The 6,402-nt window shown below is 51.5% G+C and overlaps 1 non-coding gene across 1 annotated transcript; it reads left to right on the plus strand.

Moving 5' to 3' along the window:
- The first annotated feature begins 4,232 nt into the window (after positions 1-4,232).
- On the plus strand, positions 4,233-4,428 carry LOC116974765. The gene has a single exon (XR_004412427.1). It is a non-coding gene; the product is annotated as a U2 spliceosomal RNA (small nuclear RNA).
- The last annotated feature ends 1,974 nt before the right edge of the window (positions 4,429-6,402 follow it).

The raw sequence follows: 6,402 nt of genomic DNA on the forward strand, positions 1-6,402 counted from the left end.
GTGTTATTTTGCATGTGACACGTATCTCCTCGAAAACAAGACGCAAAAACTCGGAGATATTTACCATTTCGGTAGGGATTTAACTTATGAATTCAGAAATCCTCTCCTTGGTCAATTATTTCCCCAGATTTTTAATACAACTGATCACAAAACTCAATTTTTTAAATCTAAACGGCACTCACCAGCTGCTGACGTCACAATTCCCACATACCGACCAATCCAGGCCCACCTGCCTCCAAGTACGCTAGCGCCACGCCTCCCGCAGCTGGACTCCCACGTCCTCCCGCCTGCCCGCACACTCCAACTCCCCCACTTCACCTCTCTCCCCCATCCCCCGCATCCTCCCCTTCCTCTCCCCCTCCTCTCCCCCTCCTCTCCCCCACTCGCCCTCTCCCCCCCAGACAGAGCAAAACGCTGGCTGTTGCCTGAACCGCAGCTGCAGTTTTCCCGCTGCAATATTTAGTTTTCAGCTTCTGGCAGCTGTGCCCGACCGACCTGCTTCAGGGGAGAAGAGATAAGGCGATGGGCGGGCGGGCTAAAGGTCGGGGTGTGAGGAAACGAGCAGCCACCCGCTACAATAGGCGCAATGGTCCTTCCTCTAGTCAACCCTGCTGCTGCTCACAGTCTCTGATGGGGCTGCTTTTACAGACTTAACCGCGAGCGGCCCCCGCGTTTAACCAGGGCTCTGGGAACTCGGCATCTGATGGGGACGAGGAGGCTTCCAGAGAGAAGGCAGGGACAACGTAGAATCCAGTAGCAGAGTGGCTCCGTTAATGGATTCATTCCACAGTGAGTTCAGTTCGGTAACAACCCCCCCTCTCCTCCCCCACCCACCCCTCCCCCACACACCCCTCCGCCCCCCACACGCCCCCTCCCCCCCACGCCCCCTCCCCCACCCGCCCCTTCCCCCAACCGCCCCTCCCCCACACACCCCCTCCCCCACACCCCTCCCCAGAGTGGTGGACCATTGCTTTGTGGGAACAGGTTGCGTTGCGGGAACAGGTGAGTGATGGAATATTGTGTTGGGGAATGGGTTGCGTTGGGGAGGACCAGGCCTCCTGTGTGACTGGGACCCAGCGGGTTCCACTTAGTCTAGTATATTATAAACAACAGAGGTCCTTGCCGAGATTTCTGCGGATCACCTCTGGTCACAGGTGTCCAGTCAGAATAACACCTCGTCACTTTGATCCTACAGTATGTCTTCTACAGACAAACCAACTTTTAACGCCATCGACCAAAGTTCCATGAAGCCTCCATGATAATAAAGAAAAGGTGTATAAGGAATGTATAGGAAGGAACTGCAGATGCTGGTTTACACAAAAGGTAGACAAAATGCTGGAGTAACTCAGCGGGTCAAGCAGCATCTCTGGAGAGAAGGAATAGGTGACGTTATGGGTCGAGACCCTTCTTCTGACTGAGTGTCAGGGTAAGGGAAACTAGAGGTATGAAGAGGTACAGAACCAATTGGAGCTGGCACCGATGGTCAAGGAACCCACAATGCTCCATTGTTGGCCTTGGAGGAGGAAGACTATAAAGGGTGAATTTATTATGGGGAACAAGGAGGTGGCAGATGAGTTGAACAGGTACTTTGGATCCGTCTTCACTAAGGAGGACACAAACAATCTTCCTGAGGATCAGGGGTGACGGAGGAACTGAAGGAAATCCACATTAGGCAGAAAATGGTGTTGGATAGACTGATCGGACAGAAGGCTGATAAATCCCCAGGGCCTGATGGTCTGCATCCCAGGGTACTTAAGGAAGTGGCTCTAGAAATCGTGGATGCATTGGTGATAATTTTCCAATGTTCTATAGATTCAGGATCAGTTCCTGTGGATTGGAGGGTAGCTAATGTTATCCCACTTTTTAAGAGAGAGAAAACAGGGAATTATAGACCAGTTAGCCTGACATCGGTGGTGGGGAAGATGCTGGAGTCAATTATAAAAGATGAAATAGCTGCACATTTGGGTAGCAGTAACAGGATCGGTCCGAGTCAGTATGGATATATGAAGGGGAAATCATGCTTGACTAATCTTCTGGAATTATTTGAGGATGTAACAAGTAAAATGGACAAGGGATAGCCAGTGGATGTAGTGTACCTGGACTTTCAGAAAGCATTTGATAAGGTCCCACATAGGAGATTAGTGGGCAAAATTAGGGCACATGGTATTGGGGGTAGGGTGCTGACATGATTGGTTGGCAGACAGGAAACAAAGAGTAGGGATTAACAGATCCCTTTCAGAATGGCAGGCAGTGACTAGTGGGGTACCGCAAGGCTCGGTGCTGGGACCGCAGCTATTTACAATATAAATCAATGATTTGGATGAAGGGATTCAAAGTAATATTAGCAAATTTGCAGATGACACAAAGCTGGGTGGCAGTGTGAACTGTGAGGAGGATGCTATGAGAATGCAGGGTGACTTGGACAGGCTGGGTGAGTGGGCAGATGCATGGCAGATGCAGTTTAATGTGGATAAATGTGAGGTTATCCACTTTGGTAGCAAAAACAGGAAGGCAGATTATTATCAAAATGGTGTTAAGTTGGGAAAAGGGGAAGTACAACGGGATCTGGGGGTCCTTGTTCATCAGTCAATGAAAGTAAGCATGCAGGTACAGCAGGCAGTGAAGAAAGCGAATGGCATGTTGGCCTTCATAACAAGAGGAGTTGCGTATAGGAGCGAAGAGCTCCTTGTGCAGTTGTACAGAGCCCCAGTGAGACCACACCTGGAGTATTGTGTGCAGTTTTGGTCTCCTAATTTGAGGAAGGACATTCTTGCTATTGAGGGAGTGCAGTGTAGGTTCACCAGGTTAATTCCCGGGATGGCGGGACTGTCATATGCTGAGAGAATGGAGCGGCTGGGCTTGTACACTCTGGAGTTTAGAAGGATGAGAGGCTATCTTATTGAAACATATAAGATTATTAAGGGTTTGGACACGCTAGAGGCAGGAAACATGTTCCCGATGTTGGGGGAGTCCAGAACCAGGGGCCATGGTTTAAGAATAAGGGGTAAGCTATTTAGAACGGAGATGAGGAAACACTCTTTCACACAGAGAGTTGTGAGTCTGTGGAATTCTCTGCCTCACAGGGCGGTGGAGGCCGGTTCTCTGGATACTTTAAAGAGAGAGCTTGACAGGGCTCTTAAAGATAGCGGAGTCAGGGAATATGGGGAGAAGGCAGGAACGGGGTACTGATTGGGGATGATCAGCCATGATCACATTGAATGGCGGTGCTGGCTCGAAGGGCCGAATGGCCTACTCCTGCACCTATTGTCTATTGATAATGAAGGAATATGAACAGTGGTACTAGCAGGAAGACTAGAGTGGGGACAGAGAAAGAGGGAATACTTGACAAAGGTTACTTGACATTGGAGAAATCAATATTGATATCGCTGTATAAGCTTCCCCAGCAAAATATGAGGTGATATTCCTCCAATTTGCGTTTGGCCTCACACTGGCATGCGTAGACGGCATTGCTATTGGCTTGTTATTGTCATATATCCTAAGATCTAGTGAAAACAATTGTTTTGCATGCTATCCAGGCAAATTTGATGGATAGCATGCAAACTGATTTAATTGAGTGCCTGGAACATGCTGCCGGGATTGATGGTGGTTGTAGATCTGCTATTGCATGCTAGACAATCATCGTGCTTGTTAGTTGTATCCCCGCCTAGTACATGCTTATAATATTAGAACTCGCCTACATCAGGGAGTAGATGCAGCAGCTTGGAGATGTAATGTACTGTAGATCCTCTGCTACGAGTGCTTTAATAAAATTGTGTTGTACCTTAACGTGTGGCTGAGTCACTTACTTACAGTGGTGGAGGCAGAAACAGTGGTGGCAGTTAAGAGACTTTGGATGTGTACGGAATGGAGGGATCTGGCTTATGTACGGGTAGACAAGAGTCTTGGCCTCATGTTCAGTATAGACATTGTGGGCTGAAGGGCCTGTTCCTGTGCTATACTGTTCTATGATTGGACACATGAAAAATAAATTACAATTAAAATTTAGTGTATTGTTATTTGAACCTCAAATGAAGTTCAAATGAAATTTAGTTTCTGCAGTCATACAACAAAAAGAAACAATTAACAACCAACACAATTTACACAAACATCCATTAGAGTGAATCTCCTCCTCACTGTGATGGAAGGCAAAGTCATTGTCTTTCCCCTGCTCTCCATTCTTCTCCCGATGTCAAAGCCCCCGGCGGGCGCTGGTAAATCCCGCGGCCGTTAAAGCCGCGCCTCGGCCTTTTGGCTAAGATCAAGTGTAGTATCTGTTCTTATCAGTCAGTAAAAGAGCTAAATAAAGAGCGTCTGTTCTTGTTAGAACAGGGAAAAAGATCTGTTCTTATTAGAACAGTCCTGGCGGTCCTTTAAGGACAGGAGCTGCAGATTACGATTAAAAAAAATCGTAGCAATGGCAGCTGCAATGGGAACTAGAGGACAGGGTATCCGCAATACCCTCAGGATTAGTGTCAAGGATCTCAGTGAGGGGATGCCCTTCAGTCGAGACACCTTTGTAAAGAAGGTATTGCTGGAGACCTGCAAGTTCGAGCCCAGGGATATCTACTGCCTCCAGGACTTCCCGGGTAACGGTTATTTTGACGTTACATTTGTGCTTCCGACAGGATGGCAAAAACTGTTAAAGGATTTCCAGGAGAAGGGGAATGAAGCTCCGCTGTCGTTGCTGAAGGTGCAGCCACTCTTCACCCTCCCAAATCAAAAAGAAAGGACGATCACGGTCCATATGTTTAACCCACATGTGCCCGTAGTGGATGTCCTCACCTTCCTTGCTCGCTACGTCGACGGAGCAGGGAACAGCGTGGACGTGAAGGATCTGCATGGGATTTGGACGAGCAAGCGGCAGGTCAAGGTGAAGTTGAGGGTGGACAAGGAAGGAACTCTCCTCCACCCTCCATCGGTGTTCGCAATTGGAGGAAACCGAGGATATTTAATTTACGTGGGGCAGCCCAGAGTTTGCAGAAAGTGTAATAAGCCTGGACATGTGATGGCCCAATGCAATGCAGTGGTCTGCAAAAACTGCAAAACGGAGGGCCACGAGACAAGGGACTGTCAAGCCAGCAAGAACTGTAACCTGTGTGGGGAGGGAGGCCACCTTTACAGGGCCTGCCCAAAAAGAGCCTGTACATATGCACAGGCAACAAGAGGGGCGGCTTCCAGCACCCCCAGGGTAGGTGAGACACCCACTACCACTGCCAAGTCCCCAGCAGAAAGGGGAAACAGGGATGAGGACAGCCCAACCACCTCAACCACCTCGAGCCCCCAAGTGCCAGGAGAACTCCAGCACCAAGCCCAGGAGGGAGAGTCGATGGAGGAGGGGGGAGAGCAAATTTGGACTACTGTAAAGTACAAAAAACACCAGAAGGGTCAGCACACGGAGCAGAGGCCAGAAGGGGATGGCAAGCCCAAAAAATACCCCAAAAAACGGTCTCTCTCCCTGACAGAAGGGAGAAACCTCTCCTCGTCGGAGGATGAGGCGAACGGGAAACCCCACAAGAAGAAAACCGGGGCGGAAAGGAGAAGGTGCAGGACGATTGTACACCTGCACCAGGAGACCGAGAGCAGTGCAGCGGTCGAGGGGCTCCAGCCCCAGGACGTCGGGAGCAGTGCAGCGATCGAGGGGCTCCGGCCCCAGGACAACGAGAGCAGTGCAGCGGTCGAGGGGCTCCAGCCCCAGGGCATCGGGAGCAGTGCAGCGGTCGAGGGGCTCCGGCCCCAGGGCATCGGGAGCAGTGCAGTGGTCGAGGGGCTCCGGCCCCAGGGCATCGGAAGCAGTGCAGCGGCCGAGGGGCTCCAGCCCCAGGGCATCGGGAGCAGTGCAGCGGTCGAGGGGCTCCAGCCCCAGGGCATCGGGAGCAGTGCAGTGGCCGTTGGGCCCCAGCTCCGGGCAACCGGGAGCATTGTAGCGGCCGATGGGCCCCAGCTCCGGGCAACCGGGTGTATCGTAGAGGCCGATGGGCCCCAGCTCCGGGCAACCGGGAGTATCGTAGCGGCCGATGGGCCCCAGCTCCGGGCAACCGGGAGCAGCGCAGCGGCCATTGGGCCTCAGCTCCGAGTTTCCGGGAGCAGTAAGCCTGTCACTGAGCCCCAGCCACGAGAGACGGGGGAAGCGGCGCACCCAGAAGGGGGTAAAACGAGCAGCCCCCCCCCAACGACGCCTCGGGTTACCACAGGGGAAACCCAACCCGTTGAGGAGGCCGGGTATCTGAGCCCAGGAAAGGTGAGGCAATTCACCGAAGCGGTGGGCATGAGGGAGCAGGAAAATGGACTCTAAAGGACAATGGAGCTCAAACTGGCATCCTTAAACGTGCGCAGTGTGAAGAGCACTGCGCGATGTGTTAATGCCTTACAGTACCTGGCCAAGGTCAAGGCAGATGTGACTTT

The sequence above is a fragment of the Amblyraja radiata genome, chromosome 6 (genome assembly GCF_010909765.2).
Source record: "Amblyraja radiata isolate CabotCenter1 chromosome 6, sAmbRad1.1.pri, whole genome shotgun sequence".
NCBI classification, from domain to species: Eukaryota; Metazoa; Chordata; class Chondrichthyes; order Rajiformes; family Rajidae; genus Amblyraja; species Amblyraja radiata.